The following is a 21,078-nucleotide window of genomic DNA, read 5'->3' on the forward strand; positions in this document are numbered from 1 at the left end:
TCAGCATAGTTCAGGAGCAAAGGAAAAAACATGTCTGCTTCCCTTTGTGTCCAGCTAAACAGCAAAGCAAAAGCAATATACAAAACGGAAGTTCCCAGCAGACTGTGCTGGAAATGTAAACAGGCATGTAACACACAATAGTCATGCCTGTACCCTTTTAAGGTGGAACGGAACTATATCCTAACATATAAATCCAATAAAAATAAATAAATAAGCAAGCGTCTCCCGCCTCTTTTCTATTTATTTATTTATTTATTTATTTATTGGCAATCCATGTAAAGCTGCGATTGCATGAGTCAAACCAGTGTAAGTTGCGATCCCACTGCAGTAATGCAATTCAATTAAACATATCAGAAAAGAAAAAACCAAATGATATAGTGGGGCCTTCAAAAGAGACAACAACAAGAAGTAGCCCATCAGCTGCAACAATGGCAAAACCCCTTTCCCTTGAAACAATTCGGGAGAGGGTTGCATCATTGCCCTTAAAAAAGGCACTGACATGACCATACCTCATTCTCCACCCAGCGTGGGGATTTGGCGTTGCTCTTTCAGTCTGCACCTAGAAGAAGAAGAAGAGTTTGGATTTGATATCCTGCTTTATCACTAACCTAGGGAGTCTCAAAGCAGCTAACAATCTCCTTTCCCTTCCTCCCCCACAACAAACACTCTGTGAGGTGAGTGAGGTTGAGAGACTTCAGAGAAGTGTGACTAGCCCAAGGTCACCCAGCAGCTGCATGTGGAGGAGCGGGGAAGTGAACCCGGTTCACCAGATTACGAGTCCACCGCTCTTAACCACTACACCACACCTATGCCCTGCAGTGTGACACAACACTACAGCTGTATGTGGGATTGTTGACCTAGCAAAGGGCTACCTTTGTACTAATTGCCCCACCAATACTGCAACCCAGCAGAGAAGATGCCATTATTTAGTCAGCATTTCCAGATGTGTATTAATTAATTAATTAAATTTCTATGCTGCTAGGGCAGGATCCCAGGGCACTTTACAATATAAAAACATAGATTTTTATGGCTTCGGTGGGCGAACCGAACCTGCAACCCATGGTGTTCAGCTGCCTACGAGCATTGATATTATCAGTGCCTATCTGCCTATGTAGGCTCAGCATCATCTAAGAGGAACATCAACTACTGTGCTCCCATCGCTGTGTGCTGGGAGTGGGAGAAGAAGCTAGAGAACCTCTAGCTTGTTGGCACAGCTGATTCCAATCCTATTTTAAATCAGTTTGTGATGGGACATTCCTGTGCTCTTTCTTGGTTTACTGCTTCAGAGCTCTCCTGGAAATCCCATTAAGAGAGCTGCTGAAAGGAAGGTAGGGAGGCAGGCAGGCAGGCAAAATCCTGAGTGCATCAAGCACACACTTTGAACAGCACTGTGCTATCCCTTGCATGTTCCAGCTCCGAGATCATCCCCAGGCTAGTTAAGGATTGACTGTCCCAGGAGGTAATTAGTCAGCTGGATTTGCTAAACGTGACCCACAATCCCCTGTTTATTTTGTTTTACTCTCTGTCTTATTTTTCAATTGACGGAGATCATCATCTTGAAGGGAGGGAGTTTCAGGGCAGCCAGGTGGAAGCACTTATTCACAGGGTGTGTTTTTGCTTCCACGTGAAGTAGTGATAACCTCCATCTAAGCTGGTGGCCAAGGCTTTAAATGGATGCTAGTTGTGATGGCTATAAGCAGCCTCTAAGATGCAGGCAGCATGTCCTTGAGGGCAACCACCTCTCTTGCTTGTGGGCTTCCTGGAAGCATCATTCTGGCCACTGTGCGAAGCAGGAGCTTGGACTAGACAGACCTTCAATATGATCCAACAAAGGCTTTCCTTCTGTTCTCATAATCCAACTAGGAAGACCTTACTCATCATTTAAAACAACGGCAAGCGATGTCAGCAACCCAACAGGTGAAGATGAACAAGTTTCTGGTTAGGGGGCTATGGATGTTTCTCAGCTTTTCCACTGGTAAGTTGAAAACTGGAAAGAGTTTCCAGTCTTGGAGCAAGATCATAACAACTTGTAAATCCTGTGTTAGGCTTAACTAAAATTTTGTGTTTCCTGCTTCTGCTATACAGTCATACCTCAGGTTACAGCTGCTTCAGGTTGCGTTTTTTTGGGTTGTGGACCGCTGAAACCCAGAAGTACTGGAAAGGGGTCAGTTCCGGGTTTTGGCGGTTGCGCATGCACAGAAGTGCTAAATTGTGCTTTGCTCATTGGGTTGCGAATGCTGCGGGTTGCGAACGTGCATCCTGCACGGATCACGTTCGCAACCCAAGTGTCCACTGTATAAGCATAAGGTTGACTTTTCTTTTTTTACTAGGGTTTCTTTGGTCCCTGCCCGCCACTGACAACATCCACATGCATTCCACCAATGACATGGATATGTAATGGGATGGAAGAATCTGTCAGTTACAGGAACCATCCACACTCAAGCAGTATCATCCCACTTTAAATAGCCATGGCTTCCCCCCAAAGAATCTTGGGAACTGTAGTGTCTGAGAGTTGTTAGGAGGCTTGAATTCTTCTCAGAGCTACACTTCCCAGGCAATCCCAATTGGAGTCTGTTGGGTTGGGAAGCACTGTACATTTTTTTGAAGGGCCTTGGCATTCTTCCCCATCACCTATCTCTGTTACAAACAGATTTCAACAAAAAAACCTGTACGATAAGTCCTCTGCGTTGATTTCTTGTCTCTCCATTTTTCTCTTCTCTCTCCTATTTCTGTTCCTCTAACTCTTTTGCCTGAAGGAGCATCTCCACCCCCATCGTTCTGCCTGGACACTGAGGTCCAGCGCCAAGGGCCTTCTGGCGGTTCCCTCACTGCGAGAATCGAAGTTACAGGGAACCAGGCAGAGGGCCTTCTCTGTAGTGCCGCCCACCCTGTGGAATGTCAAAGAAATAAACAACTATCTGACTTTTAGAAGACATCTGAAGGCAATCCAGTTTAGGGAAGCTTTTAATATTCATGGATTATTGTATTTTAATATTTAGCTGGAAGCCACCCAGAGTGGCTGGGGAAACCCAGCCAGATGGGCGGGGTATAAATAATAATAAACAACAACAACAATAATAATAATTACTATTTGCAGCAAATGCCATGTGGTGCTACTCTTGTGACAAGCCGATCCCAATGTTGCCTTGTCCCGAGGGAGAAGAAATGTGCTGGGCTGGGCAGGGAGCGGCATGCTTCACAAGCAACGTTTACATTGGTAAGACTGCAAGGAAAAGCACGGCTGGGTTGACTTAGCAGGGAAAGGGCACAATGTTCAGCCTGAGGGATCCAGCCGCTAGTAGGGCCAGTGGCAAAAGTGGGCAGAACAACAAATGTGATTCATACATTTTGTGCCACACAAAAGCTGAAGGCATCTACACACATCTCTATCAGGGCAAAGAAGCAGCACTGTGACAGTCCAAGGACGTACAGTATTCTGGCCAGCCAAAAGTACTTATGGGGTGGTGGTCGAGCAGGACTAGCAAGGGGCGTGGCCTGGGGAGAGGGGGTGTGGCTTAGGGGAGCCCCTAGCTCTGAGGTTCCCCACCCCTGCCTTCCCATGAGGGTGCTTCCAAATGGGTCTCAGTGAAAATACCTTTGCTCTCAGCAAGCCTCCCTTGTGGTTCTGAAGGATTCACAAAAGCTGGTTATGTCCCAGAAGTTCTCTCCACCTCTAGAGAAGTTGGAGTGAAACCAACATTTGACTGATTTGAATACCAAGGAGGGGGATTCCAGTTTGTAGCGCCTTTCCGTGCAATCCTATACATGCATGAACAGAAGTAATTCTCGCTGAGGTTAATAGGACTTACTCCTATGTGAGTGGGTGTAGGATTACAGCTTTTGCCTCCTCTTTTGGCTGTATTGACATTATGAAACCTAAGTGGTTTAACAATCATTCCCTCCCTCAAGAGTAGAGATACATTTTCTCCCCAGCATCAAAGCTCAAGTACACCCTATATCCACATTAGTTTACTGGGTTGTTGTTTTTTAAAAGACCTCGCAAAAGTGTGTTGCATTTCAATATGCCAGCAATTACTCCTAAAACAATGCATTTTTTGCACATTGCTGTCAACAATATATGCCTGTTTCAGGCATGCTTCTCTGCTAGATATACCTTTTTGTACACGTTCCCCACCCCACCCCTGAGAATGGCAACACAACATTCAGAAAAGTGCAAATTTTGAAGGATAGGTAGGTTTCAGGTCACATATTGTTTCAGGAAGTGGAAACTGATATGATTTTCTCACCATCCCTACCCAAGGTACACTGAAAACTGGAGCTAGCAGATTTCTCTTTTCCTCAGGATTCTTCTTGGATAATGATCAGGGCCAACCCTACCATTAGGCAGTGAAGTGCTCACCTCAGGCCATAGATGCTAGAAGGCAAAGCAATAACCTTACACTCCTGCCCCGTATCACTTAAGCAAACATAAGTCAGCTGGAACATAGGAAGCTTCCTCATGCTGAAGTCAGACCATTGGCTCAGTATTGTCTACACCAGCCTTTCTCAACCTTGGGTTCCCAGATGTTGTTGGACTACAATGCCCATCATCCCTGACCATTGGTCTTGCTAGCTAGGAATGATGGGAGTTGTAGTCCATCAACATCTGGGGTCCCACAGTTGGGAAAGGCTCCGCTTCACAGATTGTCAGTGGCCACACAGTAGGTCTAATGGGAGCCTCAAATGTTTATGCACTGAGCTCTTCTATTCAAGAGGGAACCTCTTCAGAGTAGACCCCCTTTCAGATCCATGCTGAACTGTGGCCACCAGAGAGACCTGATGGGCAGTCAGGTCGGAACAGAGAAGGCATGCTTAGAAAGTATCTTATTGCTCTCCCCCCTCATGCACGTTAATTGAACCTGTTTGTGTTGTGTGTGGACAAATTCTGAAAAGGGATTTGGTCACTCAAAAGTGTAACTGGATGCTCAGAGAGAAAGGATGGAAGTTTGGGAATCCTCTAAATTGAGAATCATTACATCTAAGTATGTTGTGTCCCTTCCCCTTCATTCTGTAAACTGATATAGACCACAAAGGCTCTTGGGATATATCCCAACTTTCTTGAAAACTTCTTCAGATATTTTTCCTCTTCCATTTTTGTTCAAATTCCTGCTCAATTTTAATCATCTGCGAGCTTGTGTCAATGAAAATTCCAGCACAGAACTAGAGCTCATTCTGTTGAGGTACCTGCTATGAGCATATGTGTAAAATACAAAGTTCTGCTAAATGAGATCTCAGGCTATAAAGAAAGATCAGCAGCTAATAAAGATTGCCCCTTATATCACACAAGGTCCCTTATGTTCTCTTTCTTTTGGTTTCCAGGAAACAGCATGGTCATTTCTGACGTTGGTTGCGTCCAGAATTGTCAAAATTCCAAATCAGAGGATCTTTTCATGTGGAATGAGTTCATTTGCTGTCACAGCGAATATTGCAATAAATAGGCTAGCGTAGCTTAGAGCAGCCACAACCTCAGTGTCAAGACATCAGAAGCAACGTGCTCTTGTCACTCAGGTTTTCCCCTTCTCCCACCTTGTTGCTCTTCTGAGAAATTGGAGGACAGATTTCAGCACGGCCCCCTTTCCCAATCTGTAGCTGCCACCATCAGCCATAATGCTAATTTCTTCCCTTCTTCCATGTGCTGTGCTAACAGAACCAGAGAGGTCTTTGGAGTCAGGTGAGAGTCTATGAAGGAAGCTTTCCAGTTTTCCTCCCACCGATACTCTATCTGGATAATCTCCCCATATGGTTCCTTCTGTGCGTGAGCAAGAGTAGCTGGCCTTTTTAGAAATCGATTTCTCTTCTTTTATTTTGGCTCCTTGCTCCCCACCCTATCCCAGGAAGGGTGCTTTCAAGGCAGATAACTAGCTGCTACTATAAAACTGCCCTGTCCTTCTGGCCCCATCAACTTTTCAACTTATTCTATGATGCTGAGATCAGACTTCAAGGTCCAGCTCTTGAGATGGTTCCAGTGGCTATACAGTACAGTCGTACCTCAGAAGAAGAAGAAGAAGAAGAAGAAGAAGAGAAGGAGTTTGGATTTGATATCCCGCTTTATCACTACCCGAAGGAGTCTCAAAGTGGCTAACATTCTCCTTTCCCTTCCTCCCCCACAACAAACACTCTGTGAGGTGAGTGGGGCTGAGAGACTTCAGAGAAGTGTGACTAGCCCAAGGTCACCCAGCAGCTGCATGTGGAGGAGCGGAGACGCGAACCCGGTTCACCAGATTACGAGTCTACCTCTCTTAACCACTAGACCACACTGGCTCTCAAGTCGAAGGGAATCCATTCTGGAAGTCCGTTCGACTTCCAAAATCTTCGGAAACCAAAGCGCGGCTTCCAATTGGCTGCAGGAAGCTCCTGCAGTCAATTGGAAGCCATGGAAGCCCTGTCGGACATTTGGGTTCCAAAGAACGTTTGCAAACCAGAACACTCACTTCTCAGTTTGCGGCATTCGGGAGCCAAAACGTTTGACTCACAAGGCATTCGACTCACAAGGTAGGAATTTATGTTGTCATCCATATGTAGAAAAGTACTTGGGGTGGGCAGGAGTTCAGCAGAAATGAAAACTTGGAGTGTTTTGCCCACCTGATCCTCTTTGAATTGCATTTATTTGACTGAATTAATAGCTCCAAAGGCTGTTCTGTATTAAAGCACAGGAAACACTAAGCAGAAAGATACAACTGGCAGCGTGTCATTTGAAACTTCCATAACTTGCTTCTGTCTCTGGCAAGAAATGGCTTTGATTAAAACCAACCAAACTTCATCTGAACCACCAAAAGTGTGCTGTGTGTGTTCTTTCATTAACTAACGAATACAGGAAACTAATATAAGCAAACCTGAGCATACGATGTCATTTCATGCAATCCCATTGTCCGAGTGGCGAGAGACTCCAAGCATGCCAGCACTTACCCAGTGTTTGGTTTCTTTGGAATGAAGGTCAATGGAGTCTGTGGTATCTTTAGGATATATGATTTTATATACACATAGATACAACCTGAGCAGAGGATGAAGGGACTCCCAGCCTTAACATCACAACAGATCTGGCTTCCCCATTAGGTTTCCATGGAAGCCCCAGGTCCAGCCCAGAGCAAGATACATCCCTGTGCCCAGCTTCCAGCATCTCAACGCACAACTCTCACATAGCCCTTGTTGGCCTACTGTTCTCCATCCTAGGATGACATGGCATCCAGCTGGGTGTGGCAGGAAAGGCCAACCCATTTGTCTCTATGGCAACAGAGCTCACTATTTTAAGATGCAAATGGTGGGCATTTAACTCGCCCACATTTCTGCTTGTCCTGCTACTTTCCTCTGGGAAAGCCCACTGTTTGCTGCTGAATGTGAAAGGAATGTAAACCAGGGTGTGTGTTTTTCCCTGATTCTGTGATCAACAGTTGATTTTCTTACGGAAAGTGGTGGGACAAATGGAAAAGATGCTCAGTCCTGTGCCTAGAAAGTGTTGTAAACCCCTCGGACTAGTGCTTTCTAGGAATAGGACAAGCAGAAGTGTAGGTGTCTAAGGTAGAGGTTTTCAATCTTTTTGAGTCCAGGGCTCCCTTGACCAACTACATTCCTCCTGCAGCTCCCCTGGGGGGCTCAGGAGCCCAGTTATATCACCCCTTGTCTGCAGAGCTGGCAGCCCCTCACCCCTTTATGGACCTTGTGGAATGTTCCCTCAGGCTCCTCTCCTCTCCCCTCTCCTTGGGAGTCCTCTGGGCAGCTGCTGCCACCTCCCCTAGTTTCTGAGCTGCCACCCCCTGCCCCAAAGAGAGGTGCCTCCTTACACTGCCCAACAGGGGCCCGGGAAGAGGATGCCCCCAGCCTTAGTGGCCCAATGAAGACTGGGCCAAGGTGAATGTGAGGCCAGCACCTTACTCACCTTGGGAGGCAGCAGTGGGCACTGCTGTGCCTGCTTGATGGAAATGCTTCCCTTTGGTGCCAGGCACTCAGCTCCCAGGTAGGCACTGCACACAGCAAGCCCAAGAAAGGCCAACATGGTGCCTGCCTGCCTGGTCTCCCACTTGTCTGGACTTTCCCAACAGCAAGGGCTGGCGGACTGACTGGCTGGGCTCCCTCACCCACTTGCTTGCTTACCACGAGGGCACCTCAGGTCCTGGCAGCCAGTACCCCCTGGCTAGCCCCAGAAGAACCATTCGCCTGGGGAGCTTGTAGCTAGGGCTGCTGCAAGAAACAACCTCCTTTGTGAGGCAGAGACATGAGAGAGCATCAGAGGAGGAAGGGAAGAAATGAGGGACTGAGGCCAGTGTTGCCTGTGGCACCCCTGACCATCATTCAAGGCACCCCAGGGTGCCATGGCACACTGGTTCAAAACCACTGGTCTAAGGTCATTCTCTTGAGAAAGGAACTTGCCTGACTGGTTCAGCCATCTTCTTCCTATAGCTTTTAGCTTCCCACACACAGGCTCACAGGTTTTGAAGGGACCCAGGGCAACATCTGGATTGCTCCCCACAAACTCATAACAATATATGATTCCGCCCTCCCCGCCAAGGGCTTCAGGGCAGTTTTAATGGTCTCTCCTCTTGCTTCATCTTCACAACAACCCCAGCAAAACGGAATGCAAAGGTGAGGGAGGAACAGTGACTAATTCTAGAGTTTAGCTTCACTATGGAGGCTCACTCCAGATGTCACCTGGACCTGTGATAAGGAAAACAGGAAGATGCCTTATGCCAAGTCAGAACACTGGTCCATCTAACTCGGTTTGCACTGGATGTTGGTGGCTCTTCAAAGTGTCAGATGGGGAACATTCCCAGTTCTACATGGAGGTGATGGGAATTCTGCCTGGGATGTTCTACATGCAAAACAGATGCTCTATCATGGATATACAGTTCACTGAACTGCAAGAATTTTCACCCCTCTGCTCCTAAAACTATTTGGGGGGTTGGGAGTACCATTTTGGAAGTAATGGCGCACAAGTTGCCTCCCTCTTGCTGGAGTTGGGTTCTGGTGCTCACAAGAGACACCATTCTACCACCTGCATTTTCAGAAAAGTGGCCTTGGTGGGCGAACTCCAGACCACAATGTTCTTCTGCTCCTGGGCATTGATGTTACCTTTTTCTGCATTCTTATGCACTAGGCTCAGCATGATCTGTGGGGTGACATTATGCTAGGTGCCCATCACACTGTGCTTGGAGTGGGAGGAGGAAGTTGAGAACAGCTAATTCTTATTCTAGCATATTTCAAACCAGTGGTACATTTACACACTCTCGGTTTGCTGCTTTAGAGGTTTTCCAGAGATTCAGTAAGAGGGTGCTGAAAAAGAAGGCATAGTGGACACAGGAGAAATCTGCAGTTCATCAGCCTCACAGCTTGGAGGACGCACACTGCACTGCCAGCCTGAATATCATCCTCAGCCCTTGAGGATTGATTGTCCCACAGACTGTTTAAAGGAGGAGATATTTGCTAAGCTTCTTCCATTATCACATTTCTGTTTGTTCCCCAGTTCACAGAGGCCACTATCTGAACCAACTGGTAGGTTTTCCTCAACAACGAAGATGAAAAAGCTTCTGGCTTCTGGGATATGGATGCTTCTTTGCTTTTGTACTGGTAAGTCTCTAAAGGACAACCGGAAGAGCAAAAATATTTTCAAATCTCAAGCTACACTCGTGACATTTTGTAAACCAGCAATGACATTTTTCACATGCAAAAGCTGAGATGGATATTGCATACCCCAGATTGCTGATACAAATGGTAAGCAGAGATTTGTTTGTTTGTTTTTCAACATGATATTTGAGTTCTGGCCTCCATTAATGAGATACACAAAGATTCAAACGCACTTCTGGTTTATGTCTGTGGACCAGTTTGTATGATCAGCAGGATCGTGTGCTTCCCTATTCTCTGCTTAGTTGTTGAAATTGGGGCTGTAGGTATATGGTTGTGGTGGCGGGAGGGTTTACGGCTGGGGGCTCACCGAGATTGACTTTGTTCCTCTTGCTTCCTTCCCTCTTATTCTCACCTTCTGGGATAAATAACTCCTAGCTTTCATTCCCTCCCTGCATCTTATTCAGTTGCCAGCTACTTGTTCCTCCTATTTATTTTAAGGAAGTTGGGGGCAGTGCGAGGGGTACTGCACATGATGTTGGGGCCCTGGAATTTTTCATCTTCATCCATCACAGTTTTGAACCCAGCTCCCCTACTTCACTCTACCCAATAGCACTTGGTGGTATGTGTGTTTTGCTTTCCTGTTACAAACAGATTTGAACAAAACACCATGAAACCCTCCTGAATGATAAGCCCTCTGCATTGATTCTTGTCTCTCCCTCCTTCCATCCCTCTCCATTTCTGTTCCACTCACTCTTCTGCAGCAAATGCCTTTTGGTGTTACTATTGCGAAAAAAAGCTTCCAGCGACTGCTTGTCCTCCAGAAGCAGAATTTTGTTGGGCCGGGATGGGAGCATCATGTTCCACACTGAACACTTATGTCAGTAAGTATGCAAGTGAGTTGGACTAACCCAGCAGGTTGAGGGATCCATTCCCTCAGGAGTAATGCTTGGGAGTGGAGCTGTGTGCCAGCTGTAAGACCAGAGGCAAAAAGTAGGTAGGACATCAAATGAGAATCTTACCACTTAGCCACACAAAAGCCAAAGGTTTCTACACCTCCACAGCTCTCTCTGTCTGCACAAACAGGAAACATTCTCACATTCCAAGGACACATTCTGGCCATCCGGGAGAACTTGAGAAGGCTGTGGAGCAGTGGAGCGTGTGGTCTGAGGAGCAGGGATGCAGCCTGGGGCCAGAGAGAAGAAGAAGAAGAAGAGTTTGGATTTGATATCCCGCCTTTCACTCCCTTTAAGGAGTCTCAAAGCAGCTAACATTCTCTTTTCCCTTCCTCCCCCACAACAAACACTCTGTGAGGTGAGTGGGGCTGAGAGACTTCAGAGAAGTGTGACTGGCCCAAGGTCACCCAGCAGCTGCATGTGGAGGAGCAGAGACGCGAACCCGGTTCCCCGGATTACGAGACTACCGCTCTTAACCACTACACCACACTGGCTGAGAGGTCATTCCCCACCAATGCACTACAGCAGAGATGATTCCAGGTTGGCCTTGGTGAAAATGCCCTTACTCTGAGCAGCTCCACCGATTCTGAAGGATGTATAGCAGCAGGTCATGCCTCAGAAGTTATCTCCACCTTCAGAGGGTTTGTTTTCACTGGCTGTACAATGTTCTCCCTGATGAAATGCAAGGGCATCCACCTGTATTGGCATTCTGCTGGCTCTTGAAGATGCTGAGCTGTGTCTCTTCCCCAGGAGACTGTGCCAGTACTGATGGCCTTCAAGCAGCTTTCCCTTTCAATGTAACACTGCCCTAAAATGATTGTTTTTCACGTATGGATGAATGGTGCCTCTTCACTTATAGAGGAGGAAGGAAAGCCCATTTGAATTGGGCCCTACATCTGCTCCTTGCTCTTGGCGAAGCCACCCAACCTGTTTCTACTTGCTTGACCTCACCCTAGGTACTATACCTGCTCAGAAGATCCAACTCACATGGTCAATGAATGCATGTGGAGGCAATGGGAATGTACCCTTTAGCCATGGCGCATCAGTATCAGTGCACCCACAGGCCATGGCCCCCTAGTGGCCATGCAGTAGGTTCTTCTATGCAAGGGGGAACCCTTTCAGAGTAGGTCCTCCTTCAGATTAATGCTGGATTGTGGCCACCATGGAGTCAAAACAGAGAAGGCATGCTTAGCAAGTGTTACCTTTCTCCCCTATCTTCATGCACATTAATTGAACTTGTTTGTGTGTGCTGGCATCTACTGAATGGCGATTTGGTCACCCAAAAGTGTGACCTGATGCTCAGAGTGGATGGAATTTTGGGAACCCCCCAAATTGGGACTATATTCATCTATCTATTTTGTGTCCTTTCCCCATTCTTCATTCTGTAAGACTCATTGGGTGGGGACACATCTACTGTACTTCCTTGATAATGGGGACTTCTCAGAAATTTCCCCTTTCCCATTTTTGTAAAAAAAATATCATTATTTGTGAGCTTGTTTCATTGAGCAAAGAAACAGTATTCATTTTGTTGAGGAAGCCTATAAGGCCCCTGTGACTGAGCATAGATACAAAATATAGTTTGCTCATTGACATTTGAGGTCTCAGGGTAATAATAATAATAATAATAATAATAATAATAATTTATTATTTATACCCCGCCCATCTGGCTGGGTTTCCCCAGCCACTCTGGGCAGCTTCCAACTGAATATTAAAAACAATACAGCATTAGACATTAAAAACTTCCCTAAAGAGGGCTGCCTTCAGTTGTCTTTTAAAAGTAAAATAGTTATTTATTGCCTTGACATCTGCTGGGAGGGCATTCCACAGGGCAGGCGCCACTACCGAGAAGGCCCTCTGCCTGGTTCCCTGTAACCTTACTTCTCGCAATGAGGGAACCGCCAGAAGGCCCTCGGCGCTGGATCTCAGTGTCCGGGCTGAACGATGGGGGTGGAGACGCTCCTTCAGGTATACAGGACCGAGGCCGTTTAAGCTTCAAGAGAGATCAGTGATAACAGAGCAGAGGGTAACGAGTGTTTCATGCATTGTACAAGGTCTCTTACATTCTCTCTCTTTTGGCTTCTAGGGAATACAAAGATTGGTTCTGTGGTGGGTTGTACCCAGGACTGTAGGAATTCACATTCAGTGACACATGGTTTAATACTGGAGGAGGTCATATGCTGCCCCACTGAGTACTGCAATTCCTAAGCTTGCATAGGCAGTGGAGAGAAAAAGCCTAGGAGAGAAAAAGCCTCAACATCAAGATGCTTGTCACTCTTTTGATAAATTGGAGGACACATTTCAGCACAGCGATGTTCTTTCCTGTCCTCTCTTGTCTCTCTGCAAGCACAATCTGCAGCTGCCATCATCAGCCATCATACATGTCTCCTTCCACATGCTTTGCTGTCAAGAACCAAACAGATGTTGGGGGTCAAGTCACACACACACACACACACACACACACACACACACACCTTATTGGTCTTGGATCCTGTTCTAGGGACTAGTTTTTAAGGTCCAGTTCTTGAGATGCCTTCAGGGCCAACATCTTACCCTCCATTTGTGGCCAAGGCCTTGAGGACTGGAAGCTGAGAAGAAAGGACAGCTTTGTGTGGTGGGGAGGGATTGTGCTACCTCTCTACTGCCCCTCTTTGAAATTGAATTCATTTGACCGAATTAATTGCTTCAGAGGGGACTTTGTACATACTTTTAAAATAAATAAATACAGAAAACATTGTGGGGAAAGATACACCTGACTGCATGTCATGCGAAGTTTCCATTAACTTGCTTACTTCTCTGGAAATAAATTGCTTTGATTAAAACCAATCAAACTTTTCTGAAGCACCAAAACTTTGTACGGGTATCTTTCTGTGTGAATAATTTCATAAAGATCCTATCAGTTTATCCTCACAACAATCTCAAGGACTAGCTAGACAGCTTAAGCAGCGAGAAAAATCCAGGGTGGGGGAGACATGCAACTCAATTCTATTAGAAAATACAATAATGACAAAGCTCAGCTACAATATTATTCCCCCAATAAGGTTTAGACCACAAAAGGGGGTAACTTCCCAGTTCTCTGCAGCCTATATTATAGGGCTGGATCAACTATTTCAGCCTAGAGTTTGTTTTTTTGTCAACCGTGGATGGGTGCTGGTGCTCCATACAGTTAGTGGGGAGATGAAAGATCGAGCGGGGTGAACATCTCTGGAATTTTGGAATGTACTTACTTTATATCCCTGACCAATCACTGAGGTTTTTGTGAGAGGCTCTCCTAGTGGTTTCCCCATGACTTGGATGCACAGCTTGCATCCACCAGGAGTCTTCCTTCATTGGAAGTTTTTAAGCAGAGGCGAGTTGGCCATCTATCATGGATACTTTAGCTGAGATTCCTGCACTGCTGCAGGTTGGACTAGATGACCCTCGTGGTCCCTTCCAACTCTACAATTCTATGGTTCTATGTATACAGAACTGTGGAACTCCCTCCTGGCTGAGATCAAACAGGCTCTCTCCATGCTGAACTTCAGGCTCTTGATGAAGACCATTGTATTTTGGCGGTCATTTTAAGTCACTTGTACTATGCCTATTTATTGATTTTCTGTTTTTACCTGGGGTTTTGGTTTGCTTTAAACACCGTATTATCTTAACTGATGGATCATTGCATCAAATGTTGTGTAAACCTCTCTGCGACCACCTTTGATGAAAAGCCCCATTTGCTCAGCAGATACCTAGCTACCTCTTGGAGGGGCAGCTTAGCTTGTTTAAAAATTTAGAGAATAAAGGAAAGGGGAGAGAGCCACATTTGCCATCTCATAAAATTGAATGCACCCCCACCTGATATTCTCCTGCTTCATGGAAACCACCAGTCATGAAAGGAGAGGGAGGAACACTGACTGGCTCTCCATTTATCCTAATATGCAATTATGTATTGGTGTAAGTTTGGGGGAGTTTAGTCTAACTGTCCTTTCAAGGATCCCTCATTGGGAACACAGGAGGCAGCTTTCTGCTGGGTCAGAACATTGGTCCACCTAGCTCAGAACTGTCTGCCCTGATTGACAGTGGCTCTCCAGTGTGTCAGATGGGAGGCACTCCCAGTTCCACCTGGACATGTTAAAGACTGAAGGTAGGACTTTCTGAATGCAAAGCATGTGCTCTACTACTGACATACAGTTCACTGAACTACAGCAACATTAAGCATTTATTTCGCCTGCCCCAGAACCAGGGGCAACCCCCAAACCAGCTAGGGAGTCAGCTTGCCGCAATTTTTAGCATCTCTCTGGGAGGTGAACATGGCTGTTGTCAAACCGGCATCTGTTCAGGGCTGTGCCAAGTCGTCCGGCGACTTACTGTAACAACTTCACGGTGAATTGCTCTTGACAAAAAAAATGCCCCATTGAATGACAATACCTAGCTAATGGCAATAAATAAGTTGGCAGCAAGGGGCTTGACCTGTTCAAGGGCATTGCAGTCACATTGCAAATGCACATGAGCTTATGGTTCCAGCAAAGGGATCTATTTTGGGGGTTGAGTAAAGGTGCACAAGTTGCCTCTCTCCTGTTGAAGTTGGGTTCTTGTGCTCACAAGAGACACCATTTGACCACCTGTGCTTTCAGAAAAGTGGCCTTGGAGGGCAAACTCCGGTCCATGATGTTCTTCTACTCCTGTGCATTGATGTTATCGTTTTCTGCATTCTTGTGTACTAGGCTCAGTGTGATCTTTGAGGTGACATTATGCTGTGTGCCCATCACACTGTGCTTGGTGGGGGAGGAGGAGGTTGAGAACAGGGAGTCTGTTAGCACACCTAATTCTTATTCCAGCTTATTTCAAATCAGTGGTACATTTCCGCACTCTCGGTTTAGAGCTTTTCCAGAGATTCAGTAAGAGGGTGCTGAAAAAGAAGGCATAGTGGACAGAAGAGAACTCTGCAGTTCATCAGCCTCACAGCTTGGAGGATGCACACTGCACTGCCTGAATATCATCCTCAGCCCAGTTGAGGACTGATTGCCCCACAAACTGCTTAGTGGAGGGTTTTTTGTTTGTTTGTTTCGCTAAGCTTCCTCTGCTATCCTATTTGTGTGTGTCCCCTGTCCCACGTTTACAGGTGCCATTCACATGACCCAGCTAGTAGGACTTCCTCAACACTGAAAACAGCTGAAGATGAAATTGCTTCCATCTTCTGGGATATGGATTCTTCTCTGCTTTTGCACTGGTAAGTCCCTAAAGGAAAACTGAGCCAAAAGAGCTTCAAATCTCAAGTCAAGCTTTTCACATTTTGTAAATCAGTAATAGTTACTGCAAGAAGATCAAACCTATCCATTCTTAAGGAAATCAGCCCTGAGTGCTCACTGGAAGGACAGATTGTGAAGTTGAGGCTCCAATACTTTGGTCACCTCATGAGAAGAGAAGACTCCCTGGAAAAGACCCTGATGTTGGGAAAGATGGAGGGCACAAGGAGAAGGGGATGACAGAGGATGAGATGGTTGGATGGTATTCTCGAAGCTACCAGCATGAGTCTGTCCAAACTGCGGGAGGCAGTGGAGGACAGAAGTGCCTGGCGTGCTCCGGTCCATGGGGTCACGAAGAGTCGGACACGACTAAACGACTAAACAACAACAACAACAACTAGTTACTGCATTTTTCACACGCAAGAGTTTTTGCATATTGCTAATAAAACACTTTAAAATATTTTTTTAATTAAAGAAATATTTTTTAATTAAAAAATATTTCTTTAAATTAAAAAATGTCTTTGATTTCTGACTTCCATTAATGCACGTGCATGCACAAATAGCATGCAGCAATCCTAAAGCCTGTTTAGTGTCAAGTGTTAAGATAGACCAAAAAAACTACCCTTCTAAACTGGTACAGCTCTGTGGACTGATTGTTGTTGTTGTTGTTGTTGTTGTTTACAACCAGCCATCTTCAAATATCTTAGTCCAATGTCACATGGAAGAGGCAGCATGCTTGCTTTCTCTTGCTCTCGAGGGTAGCACTCGAAGCAATGGCTTCAAGTTACAAGAGATTCCAACTAAGCATTCGGAAAAAAACTTCCTGAAAAACTAAGCATTCTGAAAAACTTTTCCTAGTTTTGACTCTTGGTGAATTGTCAAAAATATACAATAATAGCACGATACACGCCTGGGTGGGGAGGTCATTTCACAATCTGGGAATTGTATTGTGGGGAGATTTTGGCCAACTAAACTTCCCCTCCTCATGGATAACAGACTTGATGAAACCCCCCCCCCCCACATACCTCACATATTGAATTAACATTCCTTGCTCCCCAAGAATATTTGCATTAAAAGTAAAATATAATTTGATCCTGAATGAGTCTGCCAGTTTAAAATATTCTCCTACATGAGACCTAAATTACTCCCATGTATCTAATTTTTAAAATTGATTAATATATATCAGAACTAGAAGCATTTGTAAAGCAAATTTGCATTTAGGCCAATGTAAGTTCCTATTACAAACTCTCCCCCCTTCTTTCTTCTCCTCTTCTACAGCAAATGCCACCTGGTGTTTCCAATGCATACAGCCACGAAAAACTGGGAATTGTCCAGCAAAAAAGGAATTGTGCTGGGCTGGTGGTGAAGCAGCCTGCTATACATTAAACCTATATATTTGTAAGTGGACGAAGAATCATGTATTTGGGTTCAATGCAGTGGAGGGTCTTCCAGATTGACCTCACAGTTCTAAAAACATTGTGGTTGCTTCCAGGCTGCAAATATTTTGCAGGTCGGATGCAATTGCCTACCAGTGAATTTAGGTAACACAGTTAAAGTGGATTTGATACTCTTGTATAGAAATGGGGAATGTTTTTCAACTGGAAGGCCACGGTCCCATCTGGGCCACACCCAGTGGCAAAAGTAGGCAGTGCAACAAATGCAAATTTGACCTTAGTCCAGTAGAATCCCTCTCTAGCCTCCATCTAGATAAGCAACAAGCATTCTCAGAGTTCAAGGATATATTCCAGCTAGAAAAAATCCCTCAAAGAAGGTTCAAAGCAGGGTTGATGAGGCAATGTGGCTCAGAAAGGTTTGTGCCCTGGGGAGAAGGCCAGAGATTCCCCGCTGCTGGTCTTGTGCAATAAACGTACTTCCAAAAAATAATAATAAAACAGATTTTCCTTTGCAGCAAGGAAAGTAGCAAGAAAATGCATTGGAAGGTGTGGGAGAACAACTGCTTGATGTCAAATAACCTCCCCACAAGCTAATCAGAATGACAACTACTGTTATCTATGCTCTGGTAACCTCAAGGTTAGATTACTGCAATGCATTATACGTAGGGCTGCCTCTGAAGATGGTTCGGAAACTTCGGCTAGTGCAGAATTCAGACGGTTTGTGCATATTACACTGATCTGGACCGACTGCACTAGCTACGGATTAAGTTTCCGGGCCCAATTCAAAGTGCTGGTTTTGACCTTTAAAGCCTTAAACAGCTCAGGACTGCAATAATTCAAGGACCGCCTCTTTCCACATGAACCAACCCGGACTCTGAGATCATCTTTTGAGGCCCTCCTTCGTATGCTGCCTCCTTGAGAGGTCCGGAGGGTGGCAACACGAGAACAGGCCTTTTCTGCAGTGGCTCCCCATCTGTGGAATGCTCTCCCCAGGGAAGTTCGCCTGGAGCCTTCATTATACACCTTTAGGCACCAGGCAAAAACCTTCCTTTTTAACCAGGCCTTTGGCTGACCTGATCAACATCCCATACCCTTTTAAAATGTGGCTCACTTTTTTGGGGGGGTATTATTGGGTTATTGCTTTTATTTTTAATTTATATACTGTGATCTTTTTATGTGAACCACCCTGAGACCTCCAGGTATAGGACAGTATAATAATAATAATAATAATAATAATACTCAATAAACAGCCCCACCCCCTGCAAACTTGGTGCAAATCAATAAGGATGAATTCTCATTAAGCAGGCTGTCTTACACTCATAAGCAGCCTCACTATTATGTCCTCTCCTGCATCAGTAAGGCCCCATAGCAGGTTTACTGGGTAGAGGCAGCAGCAACCCTATAAGTACTAAGCTCCTCAAAGGGAAAGTCTGGTGGCTGCCATTTCCATTTTCCATAAAACGCCTAGCATGGCTACATTGGGAGATTGTGGGAAGTTTCAGTAGCACCATGGCACTAGAAAAACAGTTCAAAAGGTAGAGTGTGCCCTTATTAATCACTGGTGGCTCTTGATATCAGCTGCTAAGGAGCATAGAGATGAGAGAGGCCAGCAAATATACTGTCACATCACTTCCTATCAGACCTACTGACCTTCAAGCTTGTGAGTCTTGGCAGAATGGGGAAGAGGAAGAGAGCCATTAGGGCTGAAGGGAACTATAGTTCAGCAATATCTGCTGAACTATAGTTCAGCAATATCCCCAGACCTGATTTAAATCATTGAAAGAGAGACAGGATTCTAGAGTGAAAGGCACATCCCTTTTCAGTGAGACCTCATATTATTCAGAAAGATCAGAGGAAACAGAGGGAAATGACTATTTTGCAACTCTCTTTCCAGCCAATGCAATGATCAGTTTCTTTTTCCCATTTCAGCAAAAACCTTGATCGCTACCGTGGTTGGTTGCCTCCAGCAATGTGAAGGTTACAGATTTTATGGTCCCTACACATGGCACGAAATCATTTGCTGTTCCACAGATTATTGCAACATGTAGTTTTGGATGGGGAGTGGAGGTGATCTTAGGAGAACAAAAACCTTCAGCACCAAGAGGTCAGGAGTAGCATGCTCTTGCTCATGATGTGCCAATAAATTTCTCCTGCATTCTCCACCACCACTTCATCGGTTAACAAGGAAAGAAAACGCCTTGAAAATGAGCAAGGAGAGAGAAAATATCCTGGTAATAGTCCCATGAGTGGGATGCAGGGTTTTTCTTAATCTAGGCATACTCATCAGTTACGGAACATTTACAGTAGTGCAGACAGCAGAGCAGCCACATATAAATGCTCAGTTTGAAGAGGTTCTTTTGGAGCTCTTTTTGTTTTTATGACCCCTGACAATTTAGTATCATCAGCAAACTTGGCCACATCACTGCTCGCTCCTAACTCTAGTTCATTTATGAGCAAGTTAAAGAGCACAGGACCCAATACTGATCCTTGTGGGGCTTCACTTTATACATGTCTTCATTCTGAGAACTGTCCATTTATTCCTACTCATTGCTTCCTACAACTTAATGAATTTGCGATCCCCAAAATGGAAGCCTTTATTGAGGGATCCACTGAGTATTAGGATTTTTGCATGGTGTCTACTGGTCTTGGCTGGATTGCCAAATTAACAGCACTTGCTTTAGATTTGAGGTGGCCAAGGGGTGTTTTGTGGGTGTCCTTTCCTTCATTGTGCAAATCATCTCACTTGTGGCTTGCACTCTGCAGCTTTCTTGGGTTGCCATGCTTTAGTCAAAGCCCTGGGGAAGACATCACAAGATTCCTCCTTCCAGGAATCACAGGCAGCCAGGGAGTATGCAGAGAGATGCATACTGTAAAGAAGAAATATAAGAAACATGAACCACACCTTTGGCTATCGCACAAGCCCTGCTTTCACCAAAATTTTAAAGAAATTCTGAAGTGCAGCAAAAATGAAGGCAAAAAAATGGAGCCTTCCCACCCCACTCCTTGGAGGTCAAGAGAACCTTTTTGAGAAATTGGAATAAAGATTCTGGCACAGCAACATTATTTTCCTGCTTATTTTGTCACCCTGCATGCCCAATCTGCAGCTGCCATCATCTATCACAATGCATACCTTTCGCCCTTCTCCCGCGTTCTTTGCTATCAGAAGCAGTAGGATATTGCAGGCCAGGTGTGTTTGTGAGAGATGATGGAGAAGATGTGTCATGATTTCTGCTCCTATTGATCCAGAGCAGACTCAGACGTATACTTAGCAGAGTAAAAATGTAAACACATTGCAGGATTTCCCCAAAATAGACCAGAGGACATTAGCTTCATCCAGCAGAGCTTTTCACTACTGAAGGCAAATATGCTTAATGGTCACAAATGCATACATCTTCAGGATTGGCACAGTCCATAAGAAATCCAGTTGCAGCAGACTTACCGTATTTTTCACTCTATAACACGCACCCGACCATAACACGCACGTAGTTTTTAGAGGAGGAAAACAAGAAAAAAAATATTCTAAACGAAATAGTGGATATATGATTTTTGTGGTTCATGCTGTGGCCACAGACATGTGATCTGACAGTGAGTTTGGAGTAGCCCAATGCAAAAATCCTGAGGATCCATGTGGATCCATGCTTTGTAACCACGGAGGAGGGAAGGAAGGGGAACCATGGATCCTCTGCTCACGACTGCAGCAGATCCCCCCCGCCACCCGCAGGCATTCGCTCCATAACACGCACAGACATTTCCCCTTACTTTCTAGGAGGAAAAAAGTGAGTGTTATGGTGCAAAAAATACGGTAACTTAAACATACTACAGTGGTACCTCGGGTTACAGACACTTCGGGTTACAGACGCTTCAGTTTACAGACTCTGCTAACCCAGAAATAGTACCTCAGGTTAAGAACTTTGCTTCAGGATGAGAACAGAAATCGCATGGTGGTGGTGCGGTGGC

At 45.3% G+C, this 21,078-nt stretch overlaps 1 long non-coding RNA gene across 1 annotated transcript; it reads left to right on the top strand.

The window, feature by feature from the left end:
* The first annotated feature begins 9,339 nt into the window (after positions 1 to 9,339).
* Positions 9,340 to 13,355, top strand: LOC308464475. Its single transcript, XR_013980068.1, has 3 exons — positions 9,340 to 9,558; positions 10,317 to 10,436; positions 12,592 to 13,355. It is a non-coding gene; the product is annotated as an uncharacterized lncRNA (long non-coding RNA).
* The last annotated feature ends 7,723 nt before the right edge of the window (positions 13,356 to 21,078 follow it).

This window comes from Podarcis pityusensis (genome assembly GCF_964106645.2).
Source record: "Podarcis pityusensis genome assembly, chromosome: 15".
Lineage (NCBI taxonomy): Eukaryota > Metazoa > Chordata > Lepidosauria > Squamata > Lacertidae > Podarcis > Podarcis pityusensis.